This window comes from Ammospiza caudacuta, chromosome 2 (assembly GCF_027887145.1).
Source record: "Ammospiza caudacuta isolate bAmmCau1 chromosome 2, bAmmCau1.pri, whole genome shotgun sequence".
NCBI classification, from domain to species: domain Eukaryota; kingdom Metazoa; phylum Chordata; class Aves; order Passeriformes; family Passerellidae; genus Ammospiza; species Ammospiza caudacuta.
This window is the reverse complement of record NC_080594.1, coordinates 35,707,203-35,724,535: the sequence shown is the minus strand read 5'-3', so window position 1 is coordinate 35,724,535 and position 17,333 is coordinate 35,707,203. Positions and strand designations below refer to the sequence as shown.

The 17,333-nt window shown below is 39.0% G+C and overlaps 1 protein-coding gene across 1 annotated transcript in view; it reads left to right on the top strand.

Annotated features, from left to right (window-relative positions):
- The window catches only part of TENM4 (teneurin transmembrane protein 4), a 387,133-nt gene that overhangs the window by 190,640 nt on the left and 179,160 nt on the right, over positions 1-17,333 (top strand). The window lies entirely within an intron of this gene.

Sequence of the window (17,333 nt, the reverse complement as noted above, 5' to 3'; positions counted from 1 at the left end):
TTCAGTTCAGCATAAACATATTTAGCAAAGATTGCCTCTACCAGACCCAGTGTTCTGATCAACGAGAAAAAAGGCAGATATTTAATTAGATTTTGATGAAAAATTGTGTTTAATTTCGAGTATAATCAATTATTAATTACTGTAATGAGTGATTCTGGTGGGGTTTACTAATTAACTCATTTAAAAATTATGAATAACCTTTTCATTTGTAATTATTTTTTACATCCTGTCAAGTTGCAGATGAGAATTGTATCACATAACCCAAAAGAAAAGAAATGAATGAGACAGTCAAAATGTACTTTCACTAAGTTAAACTGAGGCATTTTGCATTTTGATATGAACTATGTAATTCTTAATAGAAGCTTGTTTATTATTCCAAGTAACCTGGTCTGTTTGCAAACAAATTACTGTTTTTCCTTCAATTTTGGGCTTTCTTCCCCCTGCATTTTCTTACAGATAATTTTTCTCATGTAAGCAGTACCTTGCTCTTTTAAATGCCATGGGGACAGTCTGAGTGGTAAGGTATAACTTAGTCATGAGTAAAAGGTCTAATCTGTGTAACAGTCTGAGTATTGGGAACTTGACTGCTTTCCATCTGCTCTTGTTAGTTAAAATGGAAGTTATCTTTTAATGACCGTTTTCATCCTCCAGAGCAAACTGAGGTTATTGAAAAGATTCCCACTTAAGTGAATGGACTTTAGGTTGGGTCTTACTGCAGCAGCTTGGCATTTAATCTGGTTTTTTGTATACTGGTTAGATAATGGAAATACTTCAGAGTGGTATATAGGCCTTCAGGATGTTCCTCACAGCATCCGGCTTGTCACAGTTTTCTGTTTAATTATTAAAAACTGCCCACTGCAGGCCTTGCCTGTGTGTAGCAGTGTGGAGCTAAAGACAAATCGAAGAGACTCTGCTACGGGCAGTACTTCCCGCATGACAGACCCTCAGGCACAACTGTGGTGGGTGCCCATCTGAGGCTGGCAGGGCTTCATGGGAACAGCAAGGCACTGGTCATTTCTGAAGTTTTTTGCTGAAGCCAGTTTCTTTTTGAAATTCACCTGGAGAACTTGCTAAATCATTTGTTTGAGGCTAAAAGGCAGAGTTTCTATTATTTCATGTAAGTCTTTATGACATTTAGCAGCCTGAGGTTCATTTATCTTGCTGGGCCGTTTCAAAGTGAGGAGAGGAGACATAAATAGGTGTCCATGGCAGCTGAAGGGCTGCCGTCATATGTCAACACTGTGATCATGGGGAAGGTTTTACAGTGCTGAGTCACTGGTCTGGAGAGATAATGACAAAAAAATATAACAGAGTGTATTAAACACCAGAAGCTGATTTTCATTTGAATTAACCAGCTTTTGATTGACTTGTTGCCCCTTTTCAAAGAGTCAGACACCATACCAAAGCAGTGGTGACAGTGCCCATCAGTGGTTTGCACACACAGAGCTTATGCAAACCCCACGAGCTCCACAGAAGTTTGTCTCATGCCGTGAGAACACCAAGGAGAAAAGCAGGAGCACATCAGGGCTGCAACGTTAAGGTGATGGAACCATTGAAATCAAAGGCCTCTCCTTGAGCAGCTCAGAACTGCCCTGCAAATTTGCTATTCCAGGAGTTCCTGAAGAGATATGACTTTAAAATTGAATTCCCCATTTTAGGATTGTCCATTCAATGGACAGCTAGACAAGAAAAATTTTCCTGGCTTTTGCTGGGATTTGGTGAGGTCTGTATAGCATCATTGAGTTCTGCCTTGGAGGGCTAATTTCTAGCAAGATTCTAATGGCAGAGACAACCTCACAAGGTGTGTTGCTATTCTAATACTTTGCCAGCAGTTCCTGTACCTTATAGATGCCAGACCTGCTAGCAGAGCATTGTAAAGAGTCTCTGACATTGCTATACTGCTTGGGAGGAAGTTTAGAAACAGAAAATACCTGTTTGATTGTCCAGATCTCCATGCCCAGCAGCTGTTTGGCTAGGTCTGTGGAGCAGTTTCTGAATTAATTAGTGATGGAGAATGGTTTCTGGCTGTTTAAACAGAAGTTATTATCCTCTCCCTGATGTAGATTCCAGACTAGATGGAAGTGCAATTTGATGGTGTTAGGCACTTGCAATTTTCCTATACTTAAACATGTGCTGCGGTTGCATTGCATGAACAGCAAGAAAGATGGGCATTTGATTTAGATTAAAGATAGGGCTGGAAAATATATTATGAAGCCAAAACAGTCATTCCTTTTGATTGGAGTCAGAGCTCTCTACTTTTCAGCTCTGTGTTCATTTGAAGTCTGTACAGATGCAGCTTCACTTGAAGAACAGTGTTGCTTGCTGCAGGCAAAATGCTTTGACAGTAAAGTGTGCTAGGACTATGATATGTTTTATAAAGCGTCTTTCTTTTTATTGTCTAAGAATCACCCTGAAAGCTAACTTTAGCTCTGTTTGTCCATGATTCTTTGATGCTATGGAGCAAACCCAATTTAAAGCAGCTCTCCAAAGCTCTTAGAAATCTAATTAGTTAGCAATGGATGTGTAGTGTACCAATTACCATGGTGTTTACATAGTAAGAGATCAATAGGGAAAGTTGCTAATGCTTAATTATTAAACTTGATCCATATCTATTAATCCTACATTTATACCTTGATATTAAGGTTATAAATAAATATAAAGCAATTTATTACCCTGCCAACATGCTACTTTCACTTTCCGCTTTAATATTTATTTTCTGATCCCAGATTAAGTTCTATTTTGCTACTGTTGACATTTGTTCTTTTGATTTACAAGGATTTTAAATCAAAATCTTTGAATGTGTTCTATTTCCATCTTGTCTTTGATAAAAGGCAGAAATGGGAGCTAAACAATCTGTTCTAGGAAGGCCTTTATGTTATGAAGTCAATCTGTTACCTCAAACAGAGCTTTGAGGTCCTTTTTTGGTTCCTTCACATCTTCACAAAATCACTGTGTTCTGTTCACTCAGTAACTGCAAATTCATTTACTTAATTTTACCCTTAATCAATAAAAGTGTCAGATCCAGTCTAAAAGGTGCTTTAGTATTTCCAGTGATATATTTTGTGTATTGTAAATGTTTGTGAAACTACATTCCAGGACACTGGTTGAGTTGAGACACCATCACGAGCCAGCACTACATTTTTTTCCTGTGTAGTATAACTTGAATATGTGGTGTTTTGTTTTTTTCTATTAAAGCTGGCTCTTATTGTACCAAATGCAGATAAACACTGGTGGGGCAAGAGGATTAGTGCCTCCCTCACTAAGCAGGACAGTTTAGATGACATTTAGCTCTTCCTTTCATACCACTGACATTTAGGAAATAAGGGTCTTAATCTTGTCGTGCGCATGCTTCTCTTAAACTGCAGCAACTCCATTTCCTTCAGCACTGGTTCAAATACAGTCACAGTCAGTGGCATTGGGCCCAGTGTTTGCAATGGAGCTGGAAAAATCTGCATGTATTTTTATAAATTCCTGGTTCTGGAAATTGACCTGACTGAAGACAAAATATAAGTCATGACAGATCTTAACCCTTCCATCCAGTTTTGAATGATCTTATTTTGTTGTTGTGTCTCAAATTTTGCCCCTGTAGATTTTCTCAGAAAGGCTAAGGCATGAAAAGAGTCTCAGTCCCATGGAGAGATGCCATCAATTTAAGAGTCTGTCTCACTACTCAAAAATGTGTGGAGTTGCAGAAATCTTTTTGCATTTTTTGCTCTGTAGCAGAGAGATGGGAAGGTCAAGGACTCCGTGTTCACCTCAGTCACACTTCACTATGTTAGAGAACTAGCGAGGGTAGCTGCTGTGGGTACAATTTATAAGAGGCTGGTGAGTAGCAGTGAGCTCAGGAAAGCTGCCTCAGGTAATCTGGCAGAATAAACTTTCCCTGGCCAGTTCCACAATGAAATAGTGACTCAAATGCTTCAGCCCCACCTCCTTACTAGCATTGCCCCTCTCAAAATGCCTGCACTCATGGAGAGTAATTATTGGAGAAAAGAGAAAGACACAAAATTAAATCAGAGAGTAGGTTTAGATGGACACTGGAGAGAAATTTTTTACTGTGAGAGTGGTGAGGCAGTGGCATGGGTTGCTGGAGATGTGGCTGCCCCATCCCTGAAAGAGGTCAAGACCAAGTTGGATGGGGCTTTGAGCAACCTGGTCTAGTGGAAAGTGTCCCTGTCCATGGCAGGGTGGTTGGAAACTAGATGGTTTTCTTTTCTTTAAGGTCCCTTCCAACCCAAAGCATTCTAGGATTCTGTGTAAATTAAAACTACAGCAGGTTACATTCAGTCTTATATTCGTGCCTGTTTTGTTGTCTTTTGCTGCACCTTTAAGTACATGGTGGTATGAATTATAATGTAGACCTTTTATTTTCTATCACTTGCAAAGTCATCAAGAGCTCTTTGTATTATTAGGTGATTGTGTGCATTTTTTTTTTTTTACTTTGAATTTTCCAGTGTATGTTTGGATAGCAGCTACTCTTAGCTTTATAATTTAGAGCGAAGGAAATACAAGTGATGTATCCGCTATTGTGCCTGAAAATAAAAGTGATAAAGGTACAAGATGCCACTTTAAATTTATTCTTGTTAAGATCAGTTCATTCAGATGGGTATTAAAAACCTTGCCATAGAAACTCCATTAAAGAACATTCACTGTTTCAATCTAAATAAGATTTGTAACCTGAACTTAAAAGTGTGATTAGAGAAATGATGGATAGGCATTTGAAAGAATCACAGAATCACTTAGGCTGGAAAGGACCTCTACGATCATTGTGTCCAACCTTCAGTGGAACATGACAATGTCAAATAAAATACAGCAAAAAGTGCCATGTCAAGTTGTTTCTTGAGCACCTCCAGGCATGGTGACTCCACCGCCTCCCTGGGCAGTCCATTTCATTGCTTAACAACCCTTTCCTTGAAGAAATTCTTCTCTTGTCCAGCCTGCACCTCCTCTGGCACAGCTTGAGACTCTGTCCTCTTGTCCTGTCACTTGCTGCCTGGGTAAAGAAGCTGACCCTCCCAAGCTCCTTTCAGGTGGCTGTAAAGAGCAATAAGACCCCCATTTGAGTCTCCTTTTTTCCAGGATAAACACCCCAGCTCCCTCAGCCACTCTTCATAGGACTTACTCTCTAGACCCTTCACGGGCTTCCTTTCCCTTTTTGGACTCAAAGGAGAGACACTTCTGCAAGAAAGTGTTACTGAAAAAGTGGAGCAGAAGATATTGCAGACCTGCTTATTTTTCCAGACTTGCCCAGTCTGTGGAAACTGGGAAGTACTAAAATGTCATCCATGAGATGACAATATGTTCTGAACTTGGCAGCAAAATTTCTGCTTTGCAAAGTGGTTAGTACTTCTTCAGAGTCTACAGTGATAAATATACTGGGATAGTTTACATCTTTTCTCGACTAATTCAGTGTTTATTGCAGGCAGGAAGAAGCCTAAGGATTCCCATAACTTTCATTTAAAACTGTTTTCTCAATTTTCAGTAAGTTAAAATCCATTAACTATCACATCATGCAGACTGACCTCTTTGCACATCGAAGCCCAGCAAACCCCAGCTACTTACTCTACCTGTTTTACATAGGTAAGTCACATATATCCTTCAGCTGGCTTCTTCCCAGCTTATATGTCTAAGCATCCCATTAGGTCTTTCTGGGTTATAAAAGTTACACTAGGATATTGTTGTACAGTATTTTCTTGTTCTTACTCCTTAAGTCATTTGCTCTCTCTGCTTTCCAGTTGCCACTGTCCCATCTCATGGACAGTTTGTGGTCCATTATCCAAAGTATATAGGCTGACCATTGACACTGTTTGAATCATTCAAATTTAGTTACTGCCCTGCTTTTCTGTTTTTCTGTTCTGCCCTCATCATTGTATTTCTCACTTGAAGTATTGAGCTACATGTTTAGCGATCCATGATTTTATATTTACTTACATAACACTGATGCAAATGTTGAATAATTTCAGGCTAACTATCAGTTGTTCAACTTCACAAGAAATTCTAACATGTGATGATTATTCAACAGCAGTGATAATTTTAATGTCTTTCAGTTAGTTTTTAAATACATGTATACATGTCTTTATACCCTTCAAAAATGCTTGTTTGTTTAATCACATCAAACTAAATCACATATCTTACTAAATTGTAATCTTGTCAAAGAAGGAGTAACTGTTTTTTAAGATCTGTTGTTCAGAAAAGCAATATGGTTGGCCTGAGATACCGTACATTGACTTTCTTTATTCTTTATCAGTTCAATACTGTGGTTTTTGTTATTTTGTCTGTAGTAGATATCAGACTACCCAAACCAAGTGACTTGCATCCTGTGCTTTTCCCTTCTTAAATATTTGTAGAGCATTAATCTTGTTCTAATTTCTTGGTAGCTGGTTCAGTATTAATCAGTGAGTCAGATTCTTCCTTCTTCTTTACTGGGTACAAGTTAAATGAGCCTGCAGATTTAAAAATGTTTGTCCTTAAATAGATGTACTTCAGTATAATTCCTGGTTACTAATGGACCGGAAAAAACTTATTTCCTGTGAAATTATTGAATTATTGTAGTTATTTTCTAAAGCTAGAACAAAAATTCTTACTGAATGCTTCAGTCTTTACTACAACATTATTAGCAATTTCCCTATCTCCATCAATATTGCTGCTCATTTTGCTAGGTTTCAGTGCACTTAAAAAAAAGTTCTATTGTTCTGTAGGTTTTTTCCAAGACGTATTTTTTCTTGATGTCCTCAGCTTCTTTTTGCCTCTCTCCCTGGCTTTAGATTTATATAGATTACTCTCTGTTCTCCTATTGTTCTGGCTTTTATATGCTACTTTTTTTTATTTCCGCTTATTGTTTTATTTTGACACTGATTGAATAGGTCCTTTTGTCAAAGTCTGATCCTCTTTCATCATTGTGGGATCACTGGAAGAATGACTTCCATTCAGAAGTAGACCACCAATATAACTGATTATTTAACCAGTTGAAAGTGGGTTGTGGCTATGCATCCAGCGGGCTCCATCTGATCTGGGAGTCTGCATCAGTCTGCCATGAAACCATGCATTAGTTGGCCCTTTAGATGTCTGATCCTTCCTTAAAATTAAGAATCTTTAATACAAGGAGAGATTAATGTAATTCCATCTGGTTTTATTAAATGGTCAGATACAGGCTCTCAACCCATAAGCTTTTATCAGTTGCTTTTAGTGAGGTTTTATAGTTGCTCTAAGCCCCCAGAAAAAAAAATAACAGCAGGCTGACTCCAGAAGTGCCAGCCTTGTCTTTATGACAGTGGCACAGATGTGCTGCTATAATCTTTATTTCACGACTTAGATTGACCTTTGCACACAGATGCTGAAAAAAATCAGTTTTACGGATCTTTATATGTCTTGTGGAAGGAGTTCTCTTTGAGTCCATGTTTTTATTCCATACTAATTAGTGTGAAATAATGGAATTTAATTGCAGTTAAGTGGAGACAGAAAGAATTGTTTCCCGTAATGGGCTTTTTCAATGTTTTTAAATACCAAACGTTTTTGTGGGTAACTAGTCATAGAGTAATCTCAATTAGGGATGTCACTGGCAGTGAAAAATGCTCCTTGGTATAGTTTAGTGTTTATCTCCCATTGTTTTCTAGCATAAATTAAAAGATTGCTTCAAAGCCTGCTTTGCAGCCAGGTTATGCATTTCTATTGAATGTGCGCAGTGATGTATTGTCAGAGGTTTTTACCTGCAGTTAAAATTGAGCTATGTAGTAGACAGACATCATTATAGGGTGAGGTGTTGTTAAGTATACTGCTCAGGTAACATTCCGATGACCTGTAAAATAATGACCAGAATGTCCAGTCCCCTCTTTTCCTCTTTGTCAAGATTTCAAGCCACTGTTTATGCTGAAACTTAAAAGCTCTGGAAGGACCACTTCCATACTTTCCTTTGAGATAGTAGGCTCTGGTGCTCTATAGACAGAGGTTGTTGAATCTTTGTGTTTCAATGCTAGCCTATAAACTCTCCCATCATCTCCAGCTTTTCCTATCTTCCTCTCCATTTGATTTTATCATACCTTAACTTCCAAGTGTGTCCCTGTTGCACTCAGAAGCTCTTGCCTAGGCAGATGATGACAACAGGATATGTTGGCTGTTTTCAAATATGGTAGCGTGTGAAACAGCACAGCATCTCACCTTGCTTGCTCAGTACAACTGCAGCATCACTTCATTGTGAAAAGAAACTCTTTAAAAAGCAAAGCAGAACCAGGCAGTTGGCAGAAATGATAGCTATGCTTACCCTAAGTATTTCAAAAGAAAATCTAATTGGAGTATCAATGGAGAGAATCCATTTCAATTATGGCAGAAATTATAATGAAATCAAGCATTAAAAGAGTTTCCAGAGGCTTTTGGTAAAAAAAAAAAATCCTTCAATCTAAGCATAATGATGTTCCAAAACAGCATTAATCTTGATGGTTAGTAAGAATTTATTGATTTTAGTACACCTTCCCCAGTCATACTGTATCATAGGCTACTCCAGGTTGTGGAACATATACATGGGACCACTCTAGGTGCCCAGCTGGTCCAGAAGGGATACATTTCTCTACTGTTAAACTCCTATGGGTATTCAGACCCAAACCAGCTATTAAGAATGATCTCTGGTCTTTGCCAACTGAACAGTACACAGGAATTTGGAAGGTATTGGCTGATCAGAGCCAGTGCCATGGGTAGAGTTCTTTCTAACAAATAAATGTTACAGAATATCAAGTTATCCTGCTTAGTACTGTTTAATTCACTACTATCAACTTAGTCTTGGGGATGCAGGGGCAAAGCAGTGTGTTGTGCCCCCAAGGAAGCATTTTCTTACATTTGTATTTAATGATAAACCAGAATTATCATGGCCTAAGTTATCACAAGGGAATGTCTGGGCATCTCCCTACAAGAAAGACATTGAGGTGCTGGATGGAACATGTCCAGAGATAGACAACAGAGGTGGGGAAGGGATGGAGCACAAGTCTGATAAGAAGCAGCTGGGGGTGTTTAGCCTGAAGAAAATGAGGCTCAGGTGGACTTTATATCTCTCTACAACCGCCTGAAAGGAGATTGTAGCCAGGTGAGAGTCGGCCTCTTCTCCCAGGCAGCCAGTGATAGGACCAGGGGAAATGTCTGTAAGTTACACCAGGGGAGGTTTAGATTGGGTATTAGGAAAGGTTTCTTCATTGAAAGGGTTGTCAAGCAGTGGAAGAGGCTGCCCATGGTGAAATGCTTGGAACTGTTCAAAAGGCACATGGATGTGGCAGATGGAGATGTGGTTTAATGGTGAACGTGTCAGTGCTGGGTTAGTGGTTGGACTTGATGATCTTAGAGGTCTTTTCCAGCTTTTATGGTTCTGTGATTCTATAGCCTAAGTAGACGTGAGAGCAGGCATCTGGATCCACCAGGTGATGTGGCACTCATTTAGGCAAAATTCTGCTTTTGGATCTACTGTTGTTCTCTATTTGTATTGCAGAAGTACTGAAGTGATGGAGAATCGTGACACCTCTTTTTTTATTAGGTAGAATAAGCAATGGTGTGTACTTTATCACACCTCTGATCCACCCTGAGCTGGCTACCACAAAACTAGAAAATCTGAGTTCACACATGCTCAGTAGGGACCTATTTAGAGTGCAGTAGCAAAATTGTCCGTGCCGAGTGTTCCTTCCCTTTCCAACCCCCTCCTACTGCTACCAAGCAGACTGCACATATGGCATCCCTAGAAAGCAATTGAATGTGCTACAATGCTGGAGTTGCCAGGGTTGAGTGGTAATTTCTGTGCAATTGTTCTGCTCAGCGTTGGGCCAGTGGAAAAAAATAGCCTGTGATGAGGGAATTAAAGGCTATTACAGAGTACATATGCATACAGGGGCTGATGTAAAATCACAAAAGCAATCTTAATTCTGTTCTTTGCTCATTTTTGAGTGCTTGACTTGGCAAACTTCAGGGTTTTTTAGCAACTGCTTTTTTTAGGTAAAATTAAATATAAATATGTCTGTGGGTCTTTCTAGAACACTGTAGGTTGCACTTGCTAGCACTTGACTTAGTCTATGTGCTGGATTTAGTTCTAAGTCCAAGGGAACAAATCATCAGGTTGTATTTTGTTATTGAGAGAGCTTTTTACTCTGATCTGAACCTTTCATTTTGATTTATAGCATCTGAAAGTATTGTGCTGGATTTTGCTCATGGTCTCTGGACAGACACAAAAATTATTGTGCTGTTAATTGTGCTGTGTCACCCACTTCATCCACTTTCTCAGACTGTGCATTTGTATCCATTTGCCAAGCTTTTGTACAAAAAAAAAAAAAAAGGATTTTTTTCCCCCCTTCAAAGAGTGTTTGTTTTTCTAGTATATGTAAAGAAAAACTAGAAAATAAACTAAAACATTCCTAACCTGCTTTAAACTTACCTGTGCTTTTGTCCTCCAAAGCAGCTAAAACAACAAAATACTCCTGAACACTGGTACAGTTAAAATTTCTTCGTATCTCTTCCAGCTGGCTCAAGGCTGACAGGATTCTGCTTTAGAGCTCAGTTTTGACAATGCTGATGAACACTCTGGCCCAGATCTACAAAATGTGTAAATTTGTTCTCAACTTTAAACACCTCCATCATCCTCTTGAAGTCACCAGATTTACTTAGGCTAAGTAAAGCTCAAGTTAAACCTGTGCTTTGGACATCAAGGGATTCTGAGACTGCCATTTTGTTAATTTTTCTTATATCAACTAGCACAGCCCAACTGGGGCTCTGGTGCTTTTAGAATGTGCATAGTGACTAATAACACTAATGCAGTTTTCAGCTGATTTTAGGATTAAAACACAAGCAGTGGTCTCAAAAGACATTTACTTGTCTTACTACAATAAAATCATGTGCATGTTCAGAAGGACAGATGAGCAGGCAGCCATCTGAGAGATCAGCTCGCACATCAAATTCTACAGCAATATTCAGATCTTCATGCTTAAACTGGGATATTTGGTTTAAACTGTGATCCCACCTCTGTTGTGTTGGGGTTTTAGAATAAGAGAGATATAGTTTGTGACTTCTGCACAGCAAACTGTGGTTTTTAGTCTTTGGGCAAATTATTGTATTATTTTTGGAAGATAGGTTTTCTGAAAGTTCTCTAGTTGAGATGACAAGGAAGGAAGCAGGAAAGAGCTAATGGATTTACCTATGTAAATGACACCATTTTTAATTAGTGCCTCACAATTTATATGTGTGTAATGAAAGGGCATTTGTAAAATTATACTGTCCACAACAGGCTAGCCCAGAATTTTTGTAAATGCAAAGCAGGATAAGAGGCCCTCTGGTAGAGCTGCCTGTCCTCATTTCTCTAATTGAAGTGAATACCCCAGTGGGAAATCGATTATTTTTAATATTATATACACAAATTAAAACTCCATTTAGAGGTATAGTGGGACCATCTTATAATTGACTTTGATCTTGAAGAAATTTCTCCATAATATTTATTTTAATACTGTCTCTGCCAAAAAGGATATCTAGAAGGCAAAATATTATTTTACTGAGAAAAGCCTGAGCATGTGTAACACCAATTCTACCAGAGCTTTGAGGGCTGAAATAAATTTCTTTGTTGCAGGTGGCTGCCTAATACCAGCCAAATAATGCTGAGGTCCATCTTTCCACTTCTTACTCTATTTGAAATTAGTGTAAATGGTAAAGGAAATTACCAAAGGTATTTAAGCAGTCAGCTCCTCAAATAAGCCATGCCACTTTTATGTCTATACTTTCTATAGGTTAACACTTTAAAAATATCCTCCTTTAAAAAAGCATAAAAATATTTAAATATACCCATTTAAAACTGCATTTTCCCTTTCCTGCAAGAAATTACAAGCTACTGTAGCACTGGAGGGGCCAATGATCATCTATTAATGATTTGAATGGACAGGCAGTCATTCAAAAGACTTTGATCCTCAGGGGCAATTAGGAAGACATTGAATAGGAAGTGCTGACTCTTTGCATTGAACAAACATTGAGTTTAACTGCTTCATTTTAAAACATGCCTTTCTAGTCACTTCCTTGAAGGTTTCAAAGAAATGTGGTGCTTCAGCTGGAAGCCTTTCTTCTTCATTATTAAGAACAATTGGGAACTAAATTAAAATATAAAGTGTTCTCCAGAGAAGAAGCTGATTGTATTTGGTAGACCATCTGCTTCTATTGTGGAAATCGTGGATACAGCTCTTCTTCAATCAGAAGGGGTCAAAGAATAGCTAGTGTCAAATCAAAGCAAGTAAATGTGTTTGTGGCAGGATTTCAGGTGTTCAGCACAATGCTTTGTTTTCTCAAAAGGTAGTTCCCACCTTGCTGGCAAATTTTTAAAAGGTAGGAAGTTGTCATTTGTATTCCTCCTTTGCATGTGGTGATTCTGATTGAGGGAAGGAGAAGTGAATTATCTCCAAAAGAACCATTTTTGGTGCTTGCATAGTTTAAACATGAAGCAATAGTCAGGCAGCAAGGTAGGATACCAGGAATCGCTAGATGTATCCCATAGCATGTGTCAGAACTGAGCTGGCTGTGAAAGCACCTACATCATATTTTAGGACATTTGAGGTCCTAAAAAAGTCCCACAAACAAACACAGATACCCCTCTGTTTTATCAGCAAAATCCTTCCTCCTTTAACCCTGAGATGGGTGGATGCAGGTTGTCCAATTCTTAGATGAAGCAATCACATCCCAGCCCAACAAAGTGTCTTCAACCCCAAACTATGAAGGAGACTTGAAAACCCTTTTTTTTCATTGAAGGCAGATCATTGAGCTGTTAGGAGGGGAGGCAAATGGGGAATTTACAATAGTGAGCATTACCCTTAATGTCCCTCCTGGTGCTTTTTTTATTTTTCTTAACTATTGTCTTGTGTCAAATAAATCAACAGGCAGGAAGCAGAGCCATGGGACCTCCCAGCTGCAGGCTTAGAGTCTTCACTTAAACAACATGTAATCAAGCTGCCTTTTGGGCTCCATTCCTTTGTGACCTGTTAATTTTACATTTCTAGCTGCACAGCAGCTCTAATCCATCTGGGTTGTGGAGAGCCTGGTATGCAGGATTCTCTGTTCCCACATGACTGCAGTCTTGTCCTGGTGTGCAAATTCACATTCATTCAGGCAAAAGATGATTTATGAAGTCAGGTTTTCCATTTCCTGAGTGAGAGTTTTAAGCCACAGATGGAAAGCATTTATGTATAGGAAATAATTTCAGACACTAGGAATGACACAGAGTGCTGTACAGAGTTTTTGGTCACAAGGCAACTGCTGAAATCCACACAAGAAGTGCCCTTGCAGAAATCCCCTTCTTCTTGCCTCATGGTGCCTGGCTGAGTGACCTGGGTATGTATGTGTAAAAGATGTGAATTCATGATACTACAAAACACTGGGATCTTCAGTCAAGATACTAGATCTCAATTCCAGATCTGTGAATGTGTTCTTGGGGTGTTAAATCACTACAACACTCAAAATGTCCCCGTGCTCTTAGATGAACAACAGCTTGGATCTGTCTAGTCCAGGACTTGGCCACACAAACAAGTAGAGCAGATAATATATGCTACATCCAGGTTTTGCCTTCTTCCTACACCAGGAGGGCCATAAAGCCATTTCAGCCCTTGACTGTCGTGAGTTCTGCCACAGAAGCCTTGGCCAGCACTGAAATGGAACAGCAGTGTAAGAGAAAAACAGTTTGATTTTTTTTCTTTAATGTTTGTTTTACTGTTCCCATTCTTCCTAATCTTTGTTGATTTATTGAAGACTGACAAACCAGTGATTATTTCATGCTGAAAGGCTCCTTTTCATAACACTGGATGTCACAAATATATGGTTTATTCTGCAACAGTCAATTCTACCACTTATACAAAAATCATATGATTTCAGTGTAGAGACAGTTATCCAGATAATTACAGTCAAGTTTCTTCCAGAGACAGGACTGAAAGCAATACATTTACTTGAGTTAAAATTAACCCTGAGTAATTCGGTGGTGAGATTCAGCTTTTTCTCAATTAGGAGGAAAAAAGCAAAGCTCAGGTATCATTTTGGAGAGCATGTTATTGTAGATCTGAGTAAGTATGAAGGTTAAAGAGGAATATGTAACCACCACATGTCTTATGCTTGTTTCCACACAAAGAGGGGAGAGCACAAAAACAACCTGTAAAAATGTCTTCTCAATCACTGAGCTTCAGCTGTTTTTCCTATTCCAAATCCCTTATACTTTTTTGTTTAACTTATCTTTGCTCTATTCTAACCTTCTTTTTCTCAGTTTCTCTCATTCCATATTTTTCTCACCTTCCTCCCCTTTCTCATTTTTATTCTTGTCCATTGTGCATCAGTCCTTCTCAATTGTTCCTTCTCACACAGTGTTTTTCCATTTTCTCCTTTTCCCCATGCTGCACAGGAGGCTTTGGAAAACCCTTCTCCTTCCAAGGAGTGGCCTTTTGGCTTGAGTTGGCGTAGGCTTAGCTGTCAGCAGTGCAGTGAGGTGCTTGTAGAAACCAGTGGAGTAGGAAAGCCAAACTTCTCCATATGGAGCCCAGTGCCAGTACAGGTGAGCTGGGGAGTGTGTGGTGGCTGTGCAGAGGTAGGCTGTGAAGCTTTTCCAAAGCTTGTGCCCTCCCCTCTGTTATTTAAGCAATTACACTGACATATACGGGCATATATTCTTACATAAATATGGATTCAAAACCTGGAGTATTCTTAGTGCAAAACAACTGACTGAGGTTTTCAGATGAGAATCCCAAAAGACTTCTGTCTTGCCTTTATGCCCTTTACCACTGCGCTTGCTGTAAGTCCAGGCTCAGGTAGGGATCATTAATGTGTTTTGTTAAGCTTTGATTCTGAGAAAGTCTTCATTCATTGTTCAGGGCAAGATCAGTTGTTAGCTGAAAAAAAAATTGCTATTTTATTCTTTCCTTTGTTTCTGTAGCAGCTTTGCCTGGGTGAGCAATCACCAGGCCAGCTGTGGTACCTGCAGGGCTTAGCCCTGAGAGGGCAGGGGAGAAGGAAGCAGCGGAGCCTGGGAGCTGCTGTGAGAATGCTTTTAACAAACACTATGGAAGCACTATGGTGGCTTCAGCTGTAGCCTTAATCCAAACATCCTAATTGATTGGTTCGGTTATTTATTACACTTAGCTTGCTGCTTTGGGCAAAGCAACAAGCTAATAAAGGGCCAGCAGTTTGTTTTTCAATTTTTTGCTGACTGGTGTGCTTTTTGGGAGTCTCTTATGCTTCAGTAAGCATGTCTTGTCTTTTCTTCTCCCTGTGATCTATCACAATCATCTGCCTCTCTCTGCTAACTCCTTCGCTCCATCAACCTGTCCTAAGAGATGTCCATTTTGTTGACCATGTGAATTATTATCTTTGTTTGTCCTTTTTTATTCTAAATGCTGTACCACTTCTTTTGTTCACTGCTCCGCTGAGTAAGTTGTTTTGACTTTAGTGTTTTGTTGTCTCATAAGCAAGTGGCAATAAAACAAAGATAATCAAAAGCCTGAGCGTCTTCAAAAGAAACTTGGAAAGAATGTTTCTCTTTATTTGACTTAACAGCATCTGCTGATGCTGATTATGGTGTCCACAAGTAGCTATGGAGTAGGAGTAATGCAATATAGGAAAAAATAATATGTTAAAATCAGAAGAATCATGATCCTGAATACTTGGTTCTATCAATATGAACTTTGATTTATTTGTATGATTAAATAACTCAGATGATGCTGAAGTCTTCGCAAATTTTCTCTGCTAAAGTGAATCTGAATCCAGAAAAGAACAGCCATATCACACTGGCATGGTTGAAATGCTGAATTCTGCAAAATAATCAAACCCTAAAAGGACTGGAGTTTGATCTCTAATTTTTTTCCACTAAGAAGGCGGCCACAGGTGACCCCACAGGTGATAAGGGGATTTAGTCTGCCACAGAAAATTCTGTTACCCATTCAGCAAGTTTTAGGGCATCTTTTGCTGGCACTCAGCTACAGGGGAAAGGTCATGCAAGTCAAAGCTTTAAATTCAAAACATGAGCATAATGGGCCAGAGGCCCCAGATGCCTTTATATCATCTAAGTTGGTGGTGGTGAAACAGCCCCAGAGAGCAAGCAGGGTTTCTCCCTGAGTATTGTTTTCATTCCAGGAGAAGGGAGACAAGAGAGTTTTCTACTCCATGGGGAGTGTAACCAAAGCTTCTGCAAAGAGCCTGTCCTGGAGCTTCCTAGGCAGTGAAAGCTACATGGTATTTTACAAAAGTGTACACTTTAATGATTGTTAATTGCAGAGTGCTCTTTTAATACGTGGGGAGCCTTCAATATCTGAAAATCTATTGAGCGTCATGTTGGAGACAGAGATGGAGAAGGACATGGGGGCTTTTAGGAGGGCGTTTACTCTGTGTCAGCAGCATCTTGTGTCTAGCTGAGCAGGGGCAAAAAAAAGCCAGAAAAAATGTCCACAGTGGGTTCCATTGACCCAGAGACTAAGAACATCAGGAATCTGAAACTATGTTTACAGCTTTACTTCCCTCTTAGGAACATTAACACTTCAAAATATATTATTATGGTACTCATCCATGGTTACAGGGCTTTTCCATGATTATGGTCCTTAGTTGTTTGGGTTTTTTTCTGTGGGAAAGAATTTGCACAGATCAAGGTTGATTCATAAAACCTTTGAACACAACTGTGTGCAACAACAGCTTTAGACATCCCATTGAGATGTAAAGACCCAAAATATCCACTGCTATTACTACTTAACTTTTTAGCACCAGTGTGGCAGTTAGAACAAGACGAGAAATGAATCTTCCACCAGGTTGTCAATCAGACACTGCTGGTATTTGGAATATAGTAATGAAATCACTTATTCAGGTGACATCCTCATAAAATACCTGCTGTTACAAGAGTGTGTTTCCGAAGTAAATTAGACTCTTTGTTCTTGTTTCAGGTTGACTTTTGTGGTTATAGCAGAAATTGCATGATATCTGTTTGCCATATGAAGGGGGATATTTATAGGCTTTTATTTTGTGCTTGAGAACATCAACTCAGAAATCCTGAATAGAGCAGTAGCTCTCAGCTTTTACACTGTTTTCTGAATTTTTTAAGCCACTTGATAATCAAAATGCTATTCAAATAATTCTGGTTTTCAACGTTTTGCACTTTTGTGTGCATGGTGTGCATAATTGTCATTCTCATGGCTTATCATTGGAGAACTTCTTACAGTCTTTCAATACTTTAAAAGGAGGCTTTTAAGAAAGATGTAGAGAGATGTTTTACTAAAGTTTGTAGTGGCAGGGCCATAATGGTGTTAAATGAAAAGAGAATGTATTTAGATTAGATATAATTAATTGTTATTATCAGGCTGATGAGGCACTGGCACAGG